Genomic DNA, 23,807 nt, shown 5'->3' on the forward strand with positions numbered 1-23,807 from the left:
TCCATTTTCATTTTCCTAGTGGTGTCTTTGATAGACAGAAGTCCTAATTTTAGTCTAGTAACATTCATCAATCAAGAGACACTGCCAAGCTTTGCAGAGATGATGCTTTCCCTTTCAGTAACCTTGAAAATCAAAAAGAATATGTCTGAGAACTAGCAGCCTAGCAGCCGCTAGAGGGAGCAGAATGAGTGCAGAGCTCCCAAAAGGGCCATTCCCAAAGAACTGTCACTATTTGACCTGTCTGACAGCCTGCTGAAAAGTTCCATTTTCAGGGCATCTCTTTCTTTGATGTGACTTAGAACTCCCTCTGTGAGAACAGCCCAACTGACAGGGTATTTGTCAAAACAATCAGCATTAATTGTTTAACATTGCAGTTGCTTAAGGAAGCGTTACAAGTTGAGGCTAACAAAAGGCTATGAAAAAAAACTTAAAAGGAAACACTGGACACGTGATATCCATAGGGTGCTTTCAAAAGTTTCTATATATTCCTGGGAATCTAGAAGACCACAAACACACACACAGGGCTGTGTGCATACCTAGAGCTGTGTCTATGCCTAAGAAACAACTGAGAAGACCCTAAGCTCTCAATTCTGGCTGACCTTGAGGGTCTGCACAAGCAAGAAGTGTGGGCTAATGCAGAGTTGTAAGCTACCTGTGGGAACTTGGCAAGCATGCCCCAACACACACACAGAAGCCCTAGAGAAAGGATGAGAGACTTACTGGTTCAAGACATATAAGGAAATCTTAGTGCAATCATTCGCTGAACACTAAGCTAAGTAGTAGAGATTTCAGTGGCTATATATGACAAAGAATACAGACTTTATAAAATTTGTCTAGTAAAGTCACTGAACAAGTAAACAGAAAACAGCAAGAACAACAACAAAAAACTTTGGGAAGGAGAGAATCTTATTTCTAGGGTGGTCACATTATTTATCTAGAATGTACAGTTTTCAGCAAAAAATCACAAGACATGAAAAAACAAACCAACCAACCCAGGAAGAATATCTTTTCACAAGAGAAAAAGCACACAAAAGAAACCGTGCATGAGAAAGGGCACATGTTAGATTTACTAGACAAAGACCTAAAGTCATCAATCATGTAGGAAACCATGTTGAAAGAATTAAAGTATGAGAATGACATCTCACAAAATAAAATGTCAATAAAGAGATATAAATTATTTTTTAAATGAAAATTCTGGAGTCGAAAAGTATAAAAACTGCAATGGAAACTTCACTAGAGGGGCTCAACAGAAGATTTGAACAGGCAGACAAAACCACCAATAGACTAATTGAGATTATCCAGTCTGAAGAACAAAAAGAATGAAGAATAATAAACAGAGTCTCAGAAACCTGTGGGACACCATCCAGCGTACACATAAGGGGAGTCCAAGAAAGAAAGAAAAGAGAGGAGAAAAAAGAATATTTGAAGAAACAATGGCCAAAAACTTCCTAAGTGATGAAAAACAATCTGCTCACCAAGGAAGCTCAATGAACTCCAAGTAGATAATTTTAAAGAGATCTATACCAAATACATCATAATCAAACTGCTAAAAAGCCAAAGAAAAGGAGAGACTGATGAAAGCAGCAAGAGGAAAGCAAACTCATCCTGCACAAGGGATCTCAATGAGGTGAACAACTAACTTCTCATTAAAAACCACGGTTGCCAGCAGGCAGTGGGATGACATATTCAAAGTATTAAAAGGAAAACACTGTCAACTAAGATCCTACATCTAGGAAATCTGTCCTTCAAAAATGAAGGAGACAAAAAAATGAGAGGCTTCATCACTATCAGACCTGACCTACAAGAAATACTAAACGGAGTCCTCCAGGCTGAACTGATGGGGTAGTAACTAAAATCCAAATGAACAATGAAGAACACCAGAGAAGGTCAATACATGGGTTTTACAAAGATAGTATGAATGTGTCTTCATTTGTAGTTTTTTTCTTCTTTTGGATTTAAAGACAACTGTACAAAGCAACAATTATAAAACTATCTTGTTGGGCTTACAGTGTGTAAAGATGTAATTTGTATGACAACAAAAGTATAAAGAAAAGGGAGGGAACGGAATATAAAGAAGCAAAAGTTTAGTAGACTAAATTGCTATTAATCCAAACTAGATTGTTCTAAGTTACGATTTCATTTTAATTGCCAGGGCACCCAATAAAAAAATCTCAAAAATACATAGTAAAGAAACAATAGATAATTAAAGTGGTATGCTAGGAAATTTTATCTAACACAAAAGAAGGCAGTAATGAAGAAATAAAGGGAAAAAGACATGACATAAAGAAAATTTTAAATGACATACAAAAGCCCTAACCTACTAGTAATTATGTTAAATGTAAATGGACTAAACATTCCAATTAAGAAGTAGAAATTGGGAGAATGAAGTTTTTAAAAATCCAATTATATGCTGTCTACAAGAGAAGAGCAAGCAATGACACAGAATGGCTATTATCAAAGAAAAGAAACTCTTGTGCACTGTTGGTGGGAATGTAAATTGGTATAGCCACTAAGGAAAATGGTATGGAGGTTCCTCAAGAAATTAAAAATAGAGCTACCATATGATCCAGTAATTTCACTTCTGGGTATTTATCCAAAGGAAATGAAATCACTATTTCAAAGGCATATGTGCCTCGGAGACAGGGCAGATGTGCCTGGAGTGGTCGCTGGAGCTGGATGGTGGTAACACACGAAGAACACGTGGTCCAGATGCCTCTAGGATGGGCTAGGGGACATCTGAACGAGCAGGGGAGTGGAAATAGAGAGTGGACACCAGTTTCTTTCTTGTCTCCTCACATTCCTTCCCTGTGGGGACTACCTCTTCCTCTATTTCTGTGATACTAGTGGAACTGCCAATCAACCTCCTGTCTGCACTGTCCCCCTGCCCCACAGAGGTGGGTATGTGACCCAGGCTAGCCCACAAGAGAACACCACTCTGAAGGAATCAGGGAGAGGTATGTAAGCTTGGGCATGTGACCCAAGCAGAGCTTATCATGGTCCTTCTGTAGAAATGAAAGGGATGCTGGAAAGGGTTTCCTTCTTCGCTGCACTTCAAAAACCACTGCTTTTACCAATGGAGAGATTTGGCAAAGAATACAGCCATCAGGAAAACTGAGATAGAGAGACTGAGATATATTTTGAAAACCTAGCTCCAGACATACGTACATCTGGCAAATCCTAAACTTTGCAGTTATGTAACAATAAATTTAAAAGTTTCCTAGAGTTGTTTGAGTCAGGTATGGATTACTTGCAATTGAGTGATTCTTGGCTAACACAGAGAAGTCGTTGTTTCTGTTTTTGACCATTTAAAACTATGGTTGGCTGTGACTTGTGGAAACACGAATCTCCAAGGAAGAAGTCAGGGACAGATTATCCTCGGTCTCCTACTATTTTAGGGAAATGGTTAATAAGAACACAAAGATTTATCTTTGGGAGTATTCAATAAGGTGATGGTTTGATGAGATGATGATAATTAACTAATATGATGTGCCCAAGAGTACTTCCTTGGAAGTATTCATATTCTCTCCTCTCCTGAATAGAGCCTTATATTATGGGATTGGGAACCTGGATCTCCAAAAGACTGCAATGATCTCATAGCATCTGTCTCTGAGAAATGAGGAGGATGGGAGACAATGAAACGGGGAGCTGTCTTTGAGGGTAATAAGATTTCCAATCTGTAGCCAGTTGGGGAGGAGCTGAGAAAAGATAGTGGGGCTTTATCCTTCCCATCACTGCTTCATGTAGAATCTCTGCTTCTCATCTGGAATCCCCTCCGGTTAGTCATCATTTAACTAATGTGTGAATGCCTCTTCTGCGCAGGCACTCTGCTTAGCAAACAGCGGTGCACAGGCAGAACGGGGCTTTGCCTTTATGGAGTTTCAGCATAGTTGGGGGAAGACAGACAATTAAACAATTAATTAGGATGAAATGTGATATGTGTTAATGAATGGGGAAGTAAGGTGTGTTAATCAAGACTCTGAGTAACAAGGGAGAGAAACCAAACTCAAGGCAGTTTAAGTAAAACGACTTAACAATAGCCCTGGGTATAGCTGTCTTCAGGCTTGGCTGGATCCAGGGTTTCAACAGTGCAATCTAGTCTCTCTGTCCCCATCATCCTCATTTCTCTGCCTCTGTCTCTCTCTGACCTTTGCTTTCTCCTGCATCATCTTCACTCTCAGGCAGGCTTTCTTATTGGCAAAGACGGCTTAGCCCCTGTTGACTCCAGCAAAATGTCAACCTTAGTACATGAGATCTCATAAAAAGAGAGCTCCTCTTTCTCCCAGTCTCCATAGTAACTCCCTCAATTATTCAAAGAGCTCTTTTTGGGCCATGCCTACCACTGTATCAATAACTGTGCCCAGGGATTTGGGGATTTATTCATGGCTGGTCTTGTCTGTGGTCTACATGAAGAATCTGGGAGATGTCTTCTTGAAGACTTCCTGAAGATAACATGTGTATCCCATACCATGTGCTATGTGAACCAATAACAGGGCACATGACCTGAGTGAGAGCATCAGGAGAGATTTACTGGAGGAAGCTAACATGTGAAGGATGAGTGACAATTCTTATCACAATAGCTGGTATTTACCACATGCTCGCTATGTGCCAGGCCCTGTGCTAAGCCCTTCACGTGTGTTATCTTGTTGACTCTTCACCACAACTGCTGCAGTTAGAACGCTTATTTTGTCCATCTCAGAGAACGTGAAATTGAGGCACAGAAAAGTTAATTAACACCCTTACAGCCCCGCAGGTAGTAAACAGGGTGTTAGGTAAGTGAAGTGAGGGGGAGAATGTCCCAGGTGGGCAGACCCAGAGGTGCCTGTGAGGGGCTGGCTGTAGCCCGGACTGTGAGAGGGCCAGGGGCTGCAGGTGGAAGGCTTGGTGGTGGACACGGGCACGTGGGGGACTGTAGCAGCTCTGTTTCTGCACTGCCTTTAACGTGCTCTCGGAGCTTTGTTTTTAGAGGCTGATAAGATCATTCAGGATCTAGGCGATAAACTACACGGAATTCCTTGCTCATATTCAGAGCCTTGGCCCAGCGTTCTGGCCAAAAACCATGCCTCTATCGCAATTGGTCTTTTTGAGGAGGCTCACCAGGGGTGGCCTGTTATTCCAAAGGTTTTAACAACATTGCAACAATTGTGTTGTTGCTTATGGCGGCTGTGTGATTCTACTTGGCAACTGGGCTCATTTTAGGGAGTAACACAACCTAACTTATCCCTCATCTTTCCCTTGGTCCTGAATTCATCGGTACTCCAGTTAGCTGCTGGTTTCCCTCCCCTCATCCCGTACTGGAGGACTCCTCTGGACACAGATCAGATGCCAGTGGCAGCACTTCTGGATGGCTTTCATTTTAATAACAGGTGGCCATCCCCACTGCAAGCACTCTGGGACCCCAGGTCCGAAACCATCCTCTAGAGAAACATGGTATGCGTGCATCAATCCAGAGCCTAAGGATACATCATCAGAAGTGGTGTATTTCTATTTACAGAGGCAGTGAAGGAGATGGTTCTCCTCTTAAAACCTGCTCTGCAAAAGTCCAGAAGTAGGTGAGTAGCTTGTGGTCATCATTAATGTCAAGCCGTCTAAAATGCCATTCTGCACTATGATTGCGAAAGAGGGGGGAGAAGGTAACAGTGAGTGAGAAGTCTATACAGGGGCATTGCTGGAAGCCTCTGAGGTAGAATAACTACCAAGGGACTACTTTCAGCCACCATGATGCTCTTTGCATGAACTTTGCCTTCGCTACATGAACAGCTAAGATCTGTTTTCATCTTTACTTCTTTAAAGAAACCTCCACCTAAGGCTCAGCACGATGCAGGAACTATATTAAGCATATTTAACAACCAAGATGCCCCAGGCACCGATCAATGAGAAGAGGTGATGAACTATAAGAAATGGTTCGGTTGAACTGGTGCTGACCAGCTGACTCTCAGCCCTACCTGTTGGGACGGTGCGTTCTCTCTTCACGCAAGAGACAGTATTCAACATCCAGTGCAAGACAATCAGATGCTCGTCTAGGCCAGTGGCTCTCAAAGGGGGGGCAACTTTTGCCTTCCAGAAGCCATTTGCAACGTCGAGAGACACTTTTGCTTGTGGAAGGGTGCGACTGGCATCTAGTAGGCAGAGGCCAGAGATCCTACTGGTCACCCTACAATGCATGGGGCAACCAACCCCCTACAACAAAGAATTATCTGGCGTAAAACGTCAACAGTGGAGCGGGTGAGAAAGCCTGCCCCAGGTAACACCTTCAGTCTGAGTGACAGCTACCCATGCTGTGGATTATAACAAAGCTTTTGCAGATGGGCTTGTTGGCAAGTTCCTATCAGCTTGTCAAGTTGGGGGTGTGCTGTTAGTTCACAGTGAAAAGCCATTTGTAAATACTACTGCTCCTGTGCCTTTTTCTCCACTAAGCCTCTTAGGAGTCAAAGAATAAAAGAGGCACGGAGAAAGTCATTCCTCTGCTATTTCCTTGTATCAGTGGAGCATGCATTAGGTGAAAATTATTGATGATTAGAGTAATAACGATCAGTGACCTTTATGGAGTCATACTATTATGTGACAGGCACTACACAGGGGACTCTCAGGCTTTATCTCGACTCTTACAGCAGCTCATTAGATTTCCCTTTTTTTAGATGAGGAAATTGAGGCCCAGAGAGCCTGATTACCTGCTGAGAGTCCTGGAGATGGCTCTGTCTCTACCATCTGTGTTCTCGGTCACTGCACTGTGCTCGTTGCCTTGACAGCCCACTCTCCTAGCAGGAAAGTTCAGTGCAAGATGCAAACAGGGACTTCCCTGGTGGCGCAGTGGTTAAGAATCTACCTGCCAATGCAGGGGACACTGCTTCGAGCCCTGGTCCAGGAGGCTCCCACATGCCGCGGAGCAACTAAGCCCGTGCGCCACAACTACTGAAGCCCACGCGCCTAGAGCCCACGCTCCACAACAAGAGAAGCCACCGCAATGAGAAGCCCACGCACCGCAACGAAGAGTAGCCCCCGCTCGCCACAACTAGAGAAAGCCCGCACGCAGCAACAAAGACCCGACGCAGCCAAAAATAAATTAAAAAAAAAAAAAGATGCAAACACAGAGACCTAATCCCAAGACTGTGAGTGAGGTTCTGGCAGCTCAAGGCAGGAGAGGGTGCCTAGGGATATTGACAGAATGTTTAGAGGCCTGAGATATCTTTGCATGAAGGTCACACTTTTGCTTAACCAAGCAGAAACTTCTGGAGTGTTAGGGTGAGCTGCGATCTCATACCTTTTTTATCCTAACACAGCAAGAAAGCCTTATCTGTAATGAGCATTTCCACAGGCAACCACTACCGTGTCTAGGTTTGGCTGAAGCTGGCATATCACCCAAGTGGCACACCTTTCTAGAAATCCAAAGAAGGGGATGGCTTTTGGCAAACTGAGTCCCTGCAGAAATTAGGCAAGCCCCACGGATGATGATCTGTCCAGTGAGCTGTCTCTGGGTGCCACACAGAACCCCGAGATCCACAGGCGGGCCTTTCCTGGTTGAGGGAAACGGAAGAGAATCAGAAACCTGGGCACCAGGGCTGGTGACACTTTCTTCGATTTCATTTCTTCCAACAAGACGGGGGAGCGAGGGACAGTAGGACAGAGGGAAGAGGACGAGCTCGGAGGGACCTTGCACCGTCGATCCCCTCCTCTCACACGGGATGCACGTCTAGCTGGCGCGAGCAGTCCTGCTTTCCCCACTCGCCCCTCTGTTCACGGTGGGAACAGCAGCCTTCCGAAGCGGGGCCTCGGCGCTCCTGTCCGTGCAGAGCCAGTGCCGCTGGGGTTGGCAGCGCAGCTACGGAACTGCAGGGTTAGAGACAGGAGGCCGAGGAGAATCTCGAAGGCTTCCCCACCTTCCGCACTGGGCACACGGGCCAAGAGGGAGGACAGACATTGTCGAAAACACCTCGAGAGCAGCAGATTGCTGAGTCATCAAACGGAGGCATCAGTCTTCTGTGGGGAAGAGCTCTCCCTTTGGTCCTGTGGCCTCAAGGACTACACGGCGTCTCCCTGCTGCCGAGGACACACACACTGGTTTTGTGGTGGAAAGAAAGTACTTTCTACCATGACACAGCCATCCATACAGCTGGTTTTAAAGGTCTCCTGAAAATCTGGCAGAGATCTGATTTCATTCTCTATCAACAAACCAACAGTCAAATCCTCTAAGCCCAAGGGCTGCACTTTTCATTCCTACTGGGCACCAGGACGTCAGTCGCTGTCTCTTCTGGAGGGGCAATGCTTTGTCATGGTATTGATAATTCTTCCCATCGGAACCAGGGTAGGAAGCTCCTAAGATAGAAAAGCTGTACGAATCAGGACTCCGGGATATAAGCGACAGAAACCCAAGACAAATGGCTGTGCCGAAAAAGGGCATCCCTGTGGCTCACAGGTCCAGATAGGTGGCCTCAAGAGCGCCGAACGAGGACCTGATTAAGACTCGCCTCGCCCCTCCGCTTTGATTTCTCTGCATGTCCTCTTCATTCTCTCCAGCTGGCCAACTCCACACGGCTGCAGCGGCGGCTGCTGGTAGCACCTGGCTGATATCTGTCCAGCCCCATGACAGGGAGGAAAGAGATTCTCTTCCCTCCAGCTCCCAAAGGATCTGGGAAGGCTTCTGAGGTGACCTCGGTTTATTTATCATCTACCCATACACCGTGGGCCCTCACTGGAGCCGGGGGGTGGCCGAACGCTTAGATCAGACCCATCTCCAACCAAATTTCTAAGCTGAGGGAGGTGGGGTTTTGTGAGATGGCAGTTCCTGTTGAGGACACACCAGTAGGGGAGGTTGGGAGGGACAAGAACAAGGGACAGTGCTGGTTCCAGGAGAACACGAAGGAGCTGGCCAGGCAACAGCAGAGGTCCTCCGAAGAATGTGGTGACAACTGCGCTCCTTACCCTCCGCCTGGGAACCAGGACAGTGAGGTCTTACCACTCAGTCCCCGCAGCCTTTTCCTGCGAAAGGGTCTGGTTGTGAGAACACCCCTTTACTATGGAAGAAGAAATGTTCCCATCTTTGCATTTCGTGTGACCCTGCGAATCCATCTAGCGTCGGAGTTAATAGCAAGGTTCTCTGGGCATTCGCTATGTGCCAGGTATGGGCCCAATGTTTTACGAGAGTTACTGTCACTTTTTTTGTCACAGCTGCCATAACCCAGTTTTTAGAAACGAGGCAAGTGCCGGAGAACGCTGAAGTCATCTGCCTTAGTGTACGTGGCTTAGACGTTGCACAGCCAGGATCTGAAGCCATGCTCTCTGACCCTAGAGTCCACATGCTTCACCTACCCAAATACTGCCTTGAAACACTTTAGAAAATGGAGTGGTTTCATTTCCTTGATCTGCTTAATAACTATTATTAAATGGGTACTCTCTACAGGGGCTTTACACCTGTATATATTTCTATGTAAATATTATATATAGTCTACATGCAGTTTTAGATTTACCAAAAAACTGAAAGTACAGAGAGTTCCCACATACTCCCTCCTCCGACCCAGTTTCCCCTATTTTTAACATCTTGAATTGTTGTGGTGCATTTGCTATGACTGATGAGCCAATGTGGACACATTATTATTAGCTAAATTCTGTAGTTAATATAAAGGTTTACTCTCTGTGTTGGACATTCTGTGGTTTTTGACAACCGTATAATGACGTGTACCCCCCTTACAGTATCGTTAAGAGTAGTTTCACTGCCCTAAAAATCCCCGTGCTCTACTTATTCATCCCTCCCACTTCTTCCCCTGACAAGCCTCTGGCAACCACTGATCTTTTTACTGTCTTCATAATTTAGCTTTTTCCAGAAGTTGGCATCATACAGTATGTTGTTAAAAGAGGACAAACACAATTCCCCTAGGCCAGCAGCTAGCAGGAAGTAGAGTTTAGTCCAAAACCACATCTGTCTGACTCTGATTCACTACGTTTTCTGTACCCCATCCTGCCTAATGGTGCTGGCCCGGGACTCGGTCTGTCCACCTTCACCTTGCATGGTGCTCCGAGGGCTTAAATTCCAGCATTTCCTTTCCTTAATAGTCTTTGGAATCTCGGATCCACTGTTCTTTGAGTCTAATCAAGGTTGCCTGTCACTCATGATCCCTCTGGACCTGCAATGTGATCCTAACCTGCCTGATATTTACCTTTATTTAAAAATTCAGCCAGTTTTTTCGACTTTTTCCCCTAACGGAGCACAGTGCTGACAATTGTCTTGGTTAAGTTCTACCCATACACCCATCAGGGCCTGGAACACTTGCTCTCAGAATTTACAGATACTAACTCTATGATCCGTCTGCTTGTTGCCGGAGCAGAGCATCTCTACAATCTATTAAATTCTATTTTACTGCCAAGAGTCTTCAAAAAAAAAAAAAATCCCACAATCATATTTCAAGTACTAAGGGATATTCTGCTAAGAATAAAAGGTTTATAAGCTCCAAACAGAGGTGAAATAGCTTGCGGAAAACCATAAAGGAATGAAATGGTAGAATTCAGATTCAAATCCAGATCAAGTGCAAAGGCAAAGCTGCAGGTCCTGGAATCACACCAGGCTTCCCTCTGTGAAATCCTATGATGGCAGTGTCAGCGGGTTAAGGAGGCCGTGTGGGATTCAGGAAGAGCCCCGGCACGGGAGACCTCCTTAATGCAACTTGAGAGCATCCTTTCACCAATGAACAGTTGAAACTGAAATTTACTGTTTTAAAACAACGTGTATGTAGTCACTGATTATGATGCCAAGCACTCCGAAGTGCCTTGCAAATAGTAGCCATTGCTATGTGTTCACGAAAACGCTTCCAAAGCTTGCACCCTGCAGTTATATGCTTTATAAATTGCTAGTGTAATTCCAAGAGTATCGCACCCTGTGGCTGACAATGAGGCCCCATCACTGACGAAGGACACTGCGGGGGGAGGGGGGTTGGGTAGGAAGCGTGGAAAGGACTCAAAGGCCGTGGGCACCGTGCTACCGTTTTTCCTGTTTTCCTACAAAGTTAGAGAGGAGGCTGGCGGGGTTAATCTATGACTACTTACCTCTCTCATGTCACAGGTTACTGCATCTCTATAGATTGTGGCTTCTGCTTGGTTTTGGGCGCCAAGAGGGAGCCTGCGAGGTGAGCGCGGTGGGACCCGGTGCTAGTTTCTGCCATCTCGGGGGGGAGTAGCTCCGGAAGTAGCCGCGGTGACAGGCCCGCCGGCCAGGTGCTCGTCCTACCGCCAGGGGCACAGGCAGATTCAGGCTTCCGGCCCTTCCGGACAAGGGGCGAGGATACATTATTTGTTGAAACTAAGGGAACAGCAATAAAAGATTCCAATGACAAAGAAATGAAGATTTATGATAATTTAAAAAAAACCAACCTTGAAGTGCCTCCCCAACCTTCTCATTTTGGGGGAGGCAAACTGGCCGGGAGCGCGGGGTCCGCTCGCCGGGGCCCGCGGTCGGGTGGACAGTCCGGCGGCCGCGCCAGCCGGGCCCGCGCGGGGGGCTGCGCGGACCTGAGGACGCCGGCGGGCTCCCACTGCCCGAGGGCTGGCCGCACGCGGGCGCGGCAACCACCAGAGCGTCGGCAGGCGCCGCCCACCCGCGGGGGAATCCCAGGTTGGGGCGCGGGACGCGCGAAGACGCCGCGCCCCGCCCCCCGCCCCGCCCCCGCCGCCGCCCGCTCCCGGAGCCGCCGCCGCGCCGCGCTGCCATTGGTGCCAGGCGGTGACGCGGGCGAGCGGGCCGCACGGCGGGGCGTGGGGGGCGGGCGCGGGGAGCGGGGCGCGGCTGATGAAACCGGCTCCCGATCCCTCCCGCTCTCAACGCTCCATTCACTCCGCGCAGGCAGGTGTGAGCGGCAGGTCAGCTGCCGGCGGGGCGCGCGGCCACCTGGCGTCCGTTACCCGAGTCCCCCGTTCCTGCTCCCCGCGCGCCGCGCCTCCGCCCGAGCGTCCGTCAGTCCCGCCGAGCCTCGGTCTATCGTCCGTCAGTCCAGACGCGGTCTTGCGTGCATCCCGCCGCCCGCCGGCCCGGTGAGTCCCCAGCCTCCGCCGGCGCCGGGGCAGCTGCCCGGGTCCGGGTCACCTTGGGGGGCTGACCCCGGCGGCGCGGGGAGGGGCGCGGAGCCCGCGCGGGGAGCGCTGGCATCCTCCGGGTGGGCGAGGGCAGGGCGGACGGGGGTGTACGCGGCCGGTGCCCATGCGGCTGTCTCCGCCACGGAGTCCATTTTGGTTCGCTGAAGGCGCGGCGTGGTGCATGATGCAACACCCCGTGAGGAAGCGTGGGCGACCTGGCGCCTCCGGGGTGCCGGCCCCGCGCTCCCTGCGGGGCACCGGGCGCCGGGACGCGCGGGTGGTCGCGGGGGCGTGGGGACGGGGAGCGGGCACGGGGCCCGGCAGGCGTCCGGAGACCTTCCCTTACATGGCGCGGAGCGGAGCACGCCGCCCCGCCGCGAGGTCCACGACGTGTCATCGGCCGCGGGTGGGGAGCCCGCCGGGCGGCGGAGGGTGGTCCCGCGGCAGGTGGCCGGCCGAGGACGGCGTCGCGCACCCGCAAGCTGGCCGCGGCGCCCACGTCTCTTCCTCTCTGGAACCCTGCACACTCCCTGGCCCGCCTCCACCTCTCTTCCGGGTCCCCGGAGTTATTTCGGGGAAGTGCCCCCCGCGGGGGGCTTCCTTGTGACCCGATCTGGCCCGTAGAGGCCGGTGCTCAACGCTTCCAGATGGTTTTGAGCAGGAGGCAGTTCTTCCGGCTTCACCAAGACAACCTATTCTCAGTGTGTTCCTTTCTACGTAGTAGGAAACTTCCCGGGCCAGGCGGGTCCCGCAGTCATTCTAAGACCTGTGTGTACACAGCAGCAGGGCGCTGTAGTACTACTACCGCGTGCTGTTTTAGCTCCTTCCCCTTTTCAGTGGCTGTGAGAACCCGAGAGGAGTGGTGCTTGACTTGTATGATTAGGACAGCCAGACAAGTGCCTTCTGGAAGAAACGTTACACTGCCCAGTACCTGCCCTCAGGCTCTCACGTGTAGAAGTAACCTGGAGTACGTTTTACTCCAGATTTGTAAACAGAGGAGGGGGTGAGGGTTTCAGTCCCAGGTGTATTTCCCTAAATGAGCTCTTAAAAATGTGACCAGGACTGTGTTTTGGCCTCTGGCTGAATTTCCTAATTGTGTTTCATTTGAATTATAATTTACTTGGGATTTATCTTAACATTTCTTGCCACTTAGGTTTGGTTCCGATAGTAGGAAACCGTGATACATTTATCCCCCTGATATTTTTAGTTGATCTCAGTGGAAATTATTATTTTTATATGCACACACCCTTCTGTGATTAAAACAAAAAGGTCTTGTTTAAGTCAGTCAGAATAGAAACTTAGGGGACAAAATCAACAATGAATTAAAATAGTTTTTAAAGGTTTAGCATATTAAGATCATGTTTAATTATTACAGGTAAAATTTAAAGAGTGCCAAAGGGGTTTTGACTAAAGAAACAGGACGAGAATTAATAGAGATCAGAAGTGTACTCAGTTGTTTAAATCTGGATTGAACCACGTAGGTGCTCTTATGCATATAATTATTTGCTTTAAAGGAAGAAAAGCTTGAAAGACGAGATTGCTGACCTCGGGGAGCTTGCATTTTAGGGCACACATTAATTGTATTGGGTTGAGGCTTCCATTCTTTGATGGGCTTAAACACATGTTTACTGACTCTTCTAGTCTGTCGTTTCTTGTCTACTAAGGTCAGTAAAAATATGTAATTACGTTGGCGGGCCCAGCATTATGTCTTATTAAATTAATCCCTTTCGTTATTAACTATGTATTTGAAGGTATTGGTTTATTAATCCCAGAGAGGAATTTGAAACAGGAATGGGTGTGTCCTTGTTATGGGGAGAAACATTTCCCTCCGACGCTGGAGGTGTCTGGGCCACAGGCATCTTCTGAGTTGGCCATCCTTCCACCTGGGGCCGGGTCCTCAGTCCAGGTGGGACCTGCGGACGGGCGGGCCCGGTGCTCTCCTCCGGCCTGGGGCCCTCGCCGCTGTCTGCTCCAGTTGTCGGCAGGCTGTTTCTCTCAGAGAAGCGGGGAGCGGTGGGTGGCTGTCAGGGGGTGGAAGGATCACTTCAGATCCTGGGTGGAGAAAAGCTGGGGGCCGGGCAGGCGCGGAAGCGGGGAGGCCAGAGCAGAGACTGGTAGCTTAAGTCTGGAAAAACACCCAAGCCCAGCTTACTGCTGCACGAGAGAGTGTCCATGTGTCGCTTCTGCGAGAGGGAGAGGTGGTGGCAGCTTGGCCGGGGCGGATACGGTGGGAATGCGAGCTGGTCGAGTTCTCCCCCTGCAGGCTGGTGTCCTCGCTCCGTCTGTGGATTTTAAAGGAAGGTTCCACGTGAGGCGCGCAAGGCAGGCTGAGGTTCCAAGCAGAGCGGAGCCACTGTGCCAGTGAGGTGGGGAAGGCTGAGGAGAGCGTGCTGGGAAGGACTCGGTAACAGTCACAGCCGGCTCTTTTCAGACGCTTCCATCCTCACGGGCCGGGGCTGAGCCAGAGCTGCCTTGTTGCGCCCACGTGCCGCCGCCGCATTGGGCCTCCTTCCCCTCCACCCAGCAGGCCTGCAGCCTCCCTGTTCTCCCCTGCGCCCTCCAGTGGCCATCTTGGCCGTGGGTTTGTCCCGTGGCCCGCTTGGGGACCGCAGCCGTGGGGCGCGCCTGCTTTTCCATTCCTGGCCTTCAGGATGCCTGCCTGCCAGGGGTTTCTTGGGCCTGAGGCCACTGGCATTGGACCCCGGGCCAAGGTTGTATCTACCCCAAGGTTTTAGGTCTGTTCCAGTCAAAGAGAAGAGTAGCATCTTTGGTGGCAGATTATGGGCCCTGTGGTAACTTCAGTGGCTTCTCTTTCTCTTTCTCCGTAATCATGTCCCCACCCCCAACTGCAAAGCAGCTTTGACAGCAACTACTCCTGCACTTGTTCAAAGCAAGTCACAGTTTATCATGGGGGGGGGGCGGTTAGTGCATTTGCCACCTGTGAATCTGCTAGAAGGACGGGCAGCACATTGGTAAAAGGATTTGGTGCACTGCTATCTTCATTTGGCTCCGAAGGCATTCCTTCAGACCTTTGGCCTCGGCAGGGCAGCGGCTGAAGCTGTTTGCCTCACCCGTCGGTCAGGATTCGTTCATCCAGGGGACACAGGCTGCAGGAGAGACACCTCTGCACGTTGGGATAGATTCTGGCACGAGGTTCCCTCGTCATGCCACACCCGAGTCTTTCACTTGGCTTTTCCTCTGGTTATTGTCATTAGCAGTGGGGACCGCCAGGTGGTAGATTTGGTGGACAAACCACGTCAGCTGAGGGTAGAGCTGTGTGGAGTTAGAGGCCAGCTTCAGTGTGGCCTGAGGTCATCGCCCTGAAATGCAGACGCTGCTTCTAGGAGCCAGGGCAGGTGGTTCAGTGCCAGGAACGGCGCCACCCGAGGCGTCTTTGGTGCAGGTTTGCTGCCGTCTCTGTGCAGCCTCCAGAAAGTCCTTTGGGCTGTCCGAACCCTGCAGACGTGCTCTTGCCCTGCCTGTAGCCTGGGGAAGCCCGCCCTCTCAGCCTCATAATGATGAAGCCAATAAACATGAATTGCAGAATATTCTTTGAAAGAATAAAGGTCAGTCCATTTAGATTCTGTCACAAAATAAGTTCTTTCCATTGCCAGCCTTCTCTTCTGATAAAGACAACCAGAAATCAAGCTCCGTTCAGCCTTCAAAGGCTACCAAGAGGCGGACTTATACTGAGGAGGGAGAAAGAATGTCCTTCGTCCGGTAGGACAGCGTGTGTTTCCACGTCGTCTCCCTTTTCCCTGAGTCACCTTTCCCCTCTGGAGGCAGTTGTTTCCGTAACATTCTGTCTCCCTGCCGCAGTGCTTTCTTCAGAAGATCCATGCAGGTAAGGGTCTTGCCTGTGAGAACAGCCAAGTGCTTTGCCATGTGCGTAGGAGCGGGTCCTGATTCTCTGCACGCGCTGGGCGCACAGGGAGCCCCGCATCGCGGAGACCGGCTCGCCGTGCTGACTCCGGGCGGCCGGGGCGGCGTCTGCCCCAGGCGGCCCCCTGCTCTCCCCGACGGGCCACACGCTGTGGGGCCGAAGGAGGTGCTGTGGGCCTCCCGCCGCCCCGGAGTGGGCTCCGCTTACAGGATCAGTGCCTTTTCTAAGATATTTCTCGGAGCCACGTTTGAATCCTTTTCCATATTGCCTGCATCATAATTGGCTTCTAGTGCCTACCTTACAGGATTGAGAGGATTTAAATGAGGCAATAATCCAAGTTACGCACTTGACACAGCTTCTGGCGCATACCAAGTGCTTCGTATAAATGTTGGCTGTTTTACTGGAAACAAAGCTCAGTTCTTTGATTTTGGCGTGGAGAAGAAGAAAATCTGTAACAACTTTATTTGCCCTCCCATTTTGCCAAGGTGTCAAAAGGTCGTCCCTTCTCCTTGGAGTTGTGTCTGCCTTGCAGTGGGTGGCGTGGCACCGGGGTGTTGGGGAGGCCTGTTCCCGCAGGTCTCAGATCGACAGCCTTGGGTTTGACCTTTCCTCACGCCTCTGGGAAGCAGAGCTCACGGTCCCATCCTCAGGGCTTGCCTGCGTGTGTCTGTGTGCACGTGCGTGTGAGTGTGTGCATCTGTGTGTTTTGGGGGTGTCTGCCCTTATCCATCCTGACCCCAGACATTTGGTTCAACTTACCCTGAACGCTTTGGGTTTAAAAACTGGGGCCAAGTCTGTTTCCCACCTTTTTTCATCCCTTCCTCTGGGGGCTGAGGTAGATGCCCCAGTGCACTGGCGTGGGATGGGGGCCCCATCACGGGGGCAGCGGCGAGGGGAAGGGAGCAAACGTCTCACCGGCGTTTCGTCACACTGTTGTCACTGTCGTCTTCCTGCCCGTGAAGATGCTGAGGGTGACCTTTTAAGGTCGGCTTGGAAATGCTCTCTTCCTCTGTATCTTCTTATCTGCCTACCAAGTACCATTAACCAAAGTCTCTGACACCAAATAGGAAGGAAGGGAGAGGCCCTGGGGCCGAGTAAGATCCAGACCACAAGCCCTTGTTAGTGCTCACCGTGGGCTCCGCACTTTCTTTGTTGTCATTTAATCCTCACAGCCGCCCCGTGAGGTTGGTCCTGCTGTTTGGCTGATGGGGAGATGGAGGCCCTGAGAAGTGACACAAGTTGCCGATGGGCACAGGGGTGGGTCGTAAGTGGCAGAGCTAGGATTTGCACCTGGGGCCTGGCTCCAGGGTCGTAACACTGAGCATGCTTAGGGCTGTGGGCGTCAGCCTGTGCCTGGGGCTCCGGCCGCTCGCTCTGGGGACCGTGGTCTGGCACGCGTGTGCGCGGGGCCACGCCGGGCCCTGAGATTAGCACACGGACCTGGAGATGCCGGGCCACCACGCGCCTCTTGGTTCCAAGTAAGTCCTGGAGGCGCGGGAGCCGGCTGTGCCACCGCTGGGCGGCAGCATGCTGTTTTTCTCTAGTTGCCCCGGTTCTTCTGAGCGCAGATCTTTCCTCTCTGAGTCCTGGGCTCTGGGCACAGCTGGAGCTCTGGGGTCCTTGACACAGCTGTGCAGAAGTGTGACAGAGGCTGGGCTGCGTTCCTCCTGGGTCAGTAGTCTGGCATTGGCATCGCCAGAGCTGGCTGGACGAGGGGCTTCCTGCCCGGGCCACGGGAGCCCTGCCTCACTGATCTCCATCGGTCGTCTCTGCTCCCCCCCTCCTCTGCTGAGGGAAGGGCCCTTTGTAGGGAGTCGTCTGGTTTGTAGGGAAAAGTGGCTCCCTTCTTGGTTCTCCCTCCTTCTCAAGGCCAGTGGCAGTAGCCGTTCTCCCAGGATCTTCACTTTGCTGACTTCTGTAGTGTCGGGAGGTGGGGAGGGGTCTCCTTCCTTGGAAGGTGCTTCCTTGACGCCCTCAGGAAGCCGGGGCTGGGGGCTGCCCGAGCCAGGGTAGCAGCAGGCACCGTCTACCCTGGAGAGACTGTGCGCTGGCAGGGCCCCCGTGGCCGTGGCCTTGGCCCCATGGGGAGGCCGTGGGTGCTGGCAGGTGGAGTGGGGAAACTCGTGCCCGCCCCTTCCTGCCTCTCTCCTTTCTTCCTTTGCTCTTTCAACTTTTTGAGGATAGCATTTCAAACTTAAAGAGAAGTTGCAGGGGTTACAAGGAGCAACTCAGTTTTCTCAGATTCACCGGTTGTTGACATTTCGTTCCTTCTTTCTGTTTATCTGTCAATCAGTTAATCTGCCTACACACACGGATGCATTTTTTCCTGAACCATTTGAGAGTAAGTCGAAGACATCATGTCCTTTTATTTACCCCGGCATGCTTCAGTGTGTTTCCTAAGAATAAGGACATTCATTCTCTTACGTGACCACAGTACGACATCAAAATCAGGAAATTTAACATTTATGACGTCATCAAGTCCACAGTCCATATTCAACTTCCAGTGGTCCAAATAGTGTCCTTTACACATGCATGTAGGTAGTCGGTTTTTTGTTTTTCGTTTTCTTGTGTTTTTTTTGTTTGTTTGTTTGCTTTCAGGAGAGGCTCTTTCAGTGGAACTGTGGTCTAATTTTCTACTTTATAAGCCTCTTTAAGAAAAAAAATGTTTCTAAAAGTTAGAATGCGTATTGTGAAAAATTTGGAAACTACAGAAAAGTAGAAGAAAGAGAAAATAAACAGCATCCATAATTCCGGCAGAGAGGCTGAGCGCCCGGCCAGGGTAGAGGGCTTGCAGGAAGGTGCTTAGTCGGAAGACTTCAGCTCAGGGTGACGTGGTCCCGCAGACCTGCACCCCGAACACGCAGGGCGGGGGCCCGGAGCAAGGCCCCGGGCTGCGGAGGCAGCAGGCGCCCTGTCTGGAGCGGATGCCTTTCATGCCCCTGCCCACCACCTGGCCGGTTGCCCACCTGAGCAGGCAAACATAACCCCCTCGGGGTGGGGAAGGGTGGAGATGATTAGTAAATACCCAGAACTTGTTCAAGCCTTGAAAAGAAACGTTGCAGGCCCTCTCTTGCCTGCTGTGTAGCCCTGGCTTCCCAGACTAAGCAGAGGGTAGGGATGGGCAGGGGCCCTGATGGAGAGGAATGGTCCTGGCCTCTTGGCCTGTAGCTTACGGTTATTTCATAAGGTTGTTGAGCCCCCCGGCCACTACGAGCGGGCCAGGGGAGCGATAAGAGGAGAAATTCTAATTGGTGAATTGTGTTCTTTGCTAGCCCACGAGTTCCTGAGGGAAGGTTCCAGACTGTTGGGTGAGGTGTGGATCTTGCTTCTTTCCGTGTTTCGTTTATCAAAGCCGTCCCCTTTGTCATCACCAGCAGCACCCCCGAGACTCCGCTCTTTCCCTGGCCCTGGAAGGGGCCCTCGCTGGGTGGGGCTGGTTTCTGGAAGGGTTTCATTCTTAGAAGCCGGCTCCCCATGGTTCGTACCTCAGTTTCCCTGAGCTGTGAAACCTACACTGTGTGTGAACAGGGCCTCTGAAAGCCATGATCAAAAGCCCCAAGTATTTTTCCATGTTTGTTTTCTCTTGTCCCGCACCAGACCCTCTCCTTGAAGGAGGTGGCCTGGAGAGGGACCGCGGTGGGCAGCCGTCCAGGCCCTGCACACCCCGCTGGGGCCACGGAACTCCTAACCTGGACGGGCCAGCACCGGAGGCTGCTCTTCAAAGAAACCCTTTGAAGTGCAAACATTTCCTTTCCTGAAAAGAAGGGAAATTGAAATGAAAACGTATTGTTCTGTGCAGACAATGTTCTCTTGGATCAAAGAGGGAGTGGGGCTTATAAAAAAGGGAGATTCACAAGTTAGGCCTTAACGTGGCACACGGGGAAGCCGTGACCGTGTACATGTCCACTGCCCGGGGTCCGTGATCGGTAAGGTTGTATCTTCCCTTTTTTTCCCCCTTAAGGTCCTAAATCTGGATCTAACATGCTGTGTTTAACTGTGTGTCTCTCTCTCGTTTGTGTTTTTATCCTGTGGTCAGCATTTAGAAATGTCCTTTGGTAAATTATGACACTATCCATGATGGAATATCACGTAGCCAATAAAAGTGATGTTTTCAAGGAACATTTGATCTTAAGGGAAAAACTTTACTGTTACAAGTGAAAAAAATCTGGATGCAATTTTCCATAATCAGTGTTCTCTTAATGAGATACATGTATTTGTACAGAAAGAAAGCACTTAAAATCAGGCTCTGTTTTGTTCACTGCTAGGTGTGTAGCACCTGAACTAGTGCGCAGCAAATATTCGTTGTATGAATTATTTTTAATAATTAGTGAAACAGCAGTATAGTTTAAAGGGGGAGGGGGTGTCTCTGAGCTAAGTAGTAACATTTTGGCAAGTGGAAAGAACAATGAATTATTTTGAATTTCTATTGTAATTCTGTCCTGGCATCTTGATTTGGGGTTTATTTTGGAGGGTTTTGGCTACAAACATGTACCACATTTTGTACTTTGATACACATCACCCTGTGAATGAGTGACTGTGACGTTTCTACTTTTGGAGTAATTGGCCTTGTTGAAATTAGGGTATTGGGATAAGTTTTTCCTGGGTTGGCTACTAGGCTCCGTCACAGATGGGGCAAGGAGACAACTTCTCACGTGCTCTGTGGCTGATGGACCGTTTCACTGGCTTGACCTGTCCTGTTGTTGAGAATTTTGCCTGATTTGCCCAGGGAAAGTTTCTCATCTTCGAGTATCAGTACTACCAAGATATACTAGTAGGCTGTACATTGCCCTATTTCTGATTCAGAAGGTTCTTTAGTAACACAGCATCTCAGGTTGGCTTTGAGGATGGCCCTGATCTCAGTGACTGCGTGTCACAGCCGCCCGTGCTTCCCCCTGGTGAGATCATTTTGTTCCTCCTTCAGAAGGACACAGGCACTTAGGTTTCAGAGCCCGATCTGCACAGGGTTCTGGAAGCCCCTTGGGGAGTCTTCCTTCAGGCTGGGGTAGGGCTCTGGGGCCCACACCCCGGTTCTCCCGAGAGTGGCGGCTGTCAGCTTCTTTGGCTGCCGTCTACAAGAGGAAATAAACTGACACGGTGCTCAGGTGCACACACAGGGAAGTACATATTTATATACAGATTAAAATGAAACTTCCCACCAAACAGTACTCATTCTCATACCAGCGCTGCACTCTGATAATTTTTACTCTTTTCTATTGCATCGGGAAAAATCCTGGTGGTGACTTGCAGTTTGCAAACACTGCTGGGCGTGGGCGTGCTGGCCTCCGTGCCCACCCTCCCCTCCTCCATGGTGTCCTGAGTTTTACACTCACTGGACTAGGGCCTGGGAGGGATTCTCTGTCCACACCGATTTAGACAAAGACAGTCAGAGGGTAGAGGTTGTTTCTTTTTGTGGTGATTTAAGGGTTTCTGACCGAAGTGGACATTATTCTCTATGATGATTCCCCAGAAGGCAAATAGGGACACAAGGCAAGACCTGTGTGAATTCCCAGTGTGGTTTGCTGCTGATGCAAACCCGGGTAGCTCTGTCCTAAGCTGACCTAACACGCTGGTGTTTCGAAGGTGGCCTGGTCAGGCTGTGTGTTTTTTTTCAGCGATGGCCCAAACATTTGTTAATTTCAGCACTTTGACCTTTTTGTGTATGTGTTTATTTTATTCAGTGTGATTTGAGGAAGTCCACCTGAAAGGTGAGCCTTGTCTTTCAGAGTTGAGGATTTGTAGGAAGAAGAGGGAGAAAAGTCACTCTTACAGAAATATTAATTTTTAGACTCTGAGGTCTGATGGATTAAAATTGAACAGGGCATTGAGATTATAATATTAGCAATAGCAATCGTACCATTAAATAGTTCTTCTTGAAAAGGTTGAATGCATTTTGTTCTCTTTCTTGAGAAGCGTTCGAATTTTTTTTTTTGCTTAGAAAATTAATACTCTTTAATAAGTCTTTGTGTATAATTCCTAAAACAATTGTACATCAAGGGAGTTGATTCTATGGAACAAAAGCACAGTGACAGCAGAACTAGAACAAGATAAATCACCTAGTTTATTGAAACAATGTACAAATATCTGTCCTTGTTTCTTGTAGCTTCTTTTATTTACTGTGCTTCTCAGTAAGTTTATTGTAAGAATTCAGAGTGCTTAATTTGTAGTCTTTTAAAAATTCATTTATAAATTACAAATATTACCACTGTTGTTAGTATTTGAGAGGAATCCTCATGAACTTGATTTTATGCTGTTATATATGTTAATATTATATGAAATAGGGGATTATCTGCAATTGTAATTGTATAACATGTCCCCCATAAGTCTATAACCTCAAATTTTTAGCAGCAAGTTTGGTTTTTACAGGAAAAACTTTGGTTGGAAGACTTTTCTTTCTCCTTAGAGGGCAATCTTAGGAGACATTAGGCAACAATATTCACTGATTCTTTGAGTAATCCACATTGAGCTGGGAAGAATGTCTTGCTAGCCTCAGAATTTGATGCAATCAGAATTTGAAAAATATCAGCTGTAATTTGTGCTAGGATTCAGGCCTAGTTACTGAAAGACTCTCAGGTCTGTGGTCTGATGAGTCACGGCAAGGGCTCTGCCACCTTGAATTCCTCAGGCTTCCCTGCAGCTCCTGGCTGCCTGTAAACTGTCCTGCCTTGAGCATCCGCAAGGCAGCTCTTGCTGAAATCGCCCTGGAGAGCCCCCCGGTTAGTGGGAGATTTGCGGCCTCTTAGGGGGCTGCTGGCCCTGACCCGCGCCCTCACAGGGTGTCTCTTTCCAGCAAGGTGTGTGGCCCTGGCAGCGGGGACAGAGGCAGAGGGGCACTCCGTCCAGTCCGATGCTGCGTGGGAGCGAGCAGCGCTGCCCCCAGCTCACGAGGGCCGACTCAGTTCTCCCAGCCCCTCCCCGCGCGCTACCCTGCCCCCAGCCAGCAGGACTTCCGGGCGACTTTATCGTGCGTGTGGCCTGAGGGCCACAGCCCTGCTCGTCTAGACCTTGCCTTAGTGCCTGGACCTACAGATGCAGTGTGCACTAATAAATATAAAACTTTAAACCAACGGGCAAGACTAACCATGGCTGGGAAGGTAGCGCACGAAACAGGAGACGCTTCCATTGCACTGTGCATACTGCCTCCTCGTTACGACTGCTACCCCTCCATCCACGTCTAAAAAGCGCGTAGGTGGGATTGGACAGACGTGGCAGCAGGTGCAGGATGGAGAAGAGGAATACATTTTGCATAAGTATGTAAGTTAAATTTGCATGATGTCCTAGTGCCTTTCACATCCTGAAGTCAGACCTCACTTGTCTAAAGTATCTCACAGGCTCACAGGCGCGTGCGCACAGATCCCCTCTGGGGATTTCGCCGACCTGCAGATCTGTTTCCGAAGGTCTGGGGCAGAGTTTCTAACCAGCTCCCGGGTTCTCTCGGAGTAGCCGGCACCTGTCAAACTACTGGCAACTGGACCTTGTCAAGGAGACCTCAGCCACCCTTGGACCGCAAGCCCCTTGAGGCCAGGCTCCTGGACCCACCAGTGCCTGGTGTTGAGTAGATGCTCAAAAGATGTCTTTTCAGGAACCCAAGCACTTGCTGTCCCCGGGCCCTTGGGGTGGGAGGGGCGTGGGGCGCATTCATCTCTGACCAGCCTGGTTATCTGTTTGCCACCAACTGCAGATAGGGAGTGGAAACTCGGGCTGCAGGGGCAGAGGCGATAAGAATAGCGTACGTAGGAGACGCCAGAACTCGGCAGCTCCCGTCTCAGGAGTCCGTGTGTGGGACCACCGGCAGCTCCCAGCCTCAGTTTCCCCATTTGGAAAATGGGGGGAGCTACAGTGCCTACGCTGTAGGCTGTGCTCATGATTAGAC

At 49.8% G+C, this 23,807-nt stretch overlaps 1 protein-coding gene and 1 long non-coding RNA gene across 8 annotated transcripts in view; one reads left to right on the forward strand and one right to left on the reverse strand.

Annotated features, from left to right (window-relative positions):
- The window catches only part of LOC309647882, a 655,782-nt gene extending 642,897 nt beyond the window's left edge, over positions 1–12,885 (reverse strand). For 2 of the 3 annotated variants that reach the window (XR_014256344.1, XR_014256346.1), the window contains exons 1-2: positions 11,356–11,547; positions 11,032–11,246 (exon numbers count right to left, since the gene is read on the reverse strand). This is a non-coding gene — a long non-coding RNA (uncharacterized lncRNA). Of the gene's footprint in view, positions 1–11,031; positions 11,285–11,355; positions 11,548–12,400 lie in introns of those variants that run through there. The other variant, XR_014256345.1, reaches the window with a different exon arrangement.
- Positions 11,738–23,807, forward strand: part of SLC7A1 (solute carrier family 7 member 1) — a 66,086-nt gene continuing 54,016 nt past the window's right edge. For 2 of the 5 annotated variants that reach the window (XR_014256317.1, XM_082435664.1), the window contains exon 1: positions 11,742–12,012. The gene's annotated coding sequence lies outside the window, so the exon portion shown is untranslated. Of the gene's footprint in view, positions 12,013–23,807 lie in introns of all 5 variants that reach the window. The other 3 variants (XM_082435666.1, XM_082435665.1, XM_082435667.1) reach the window with 3 other exon arrangements.

Source organism: Balaenoptera physalus (genome assembly GCF_965194825.1).
Source record: "Balaenoptera physalus genome assembly, chromosome: 18".
NCBI lineage: Eukaryota > Metazoa > Chordata > Mammalia > Artiodactyla > Balaenopteridae > Balaenoptera > Balaenoptera physalus.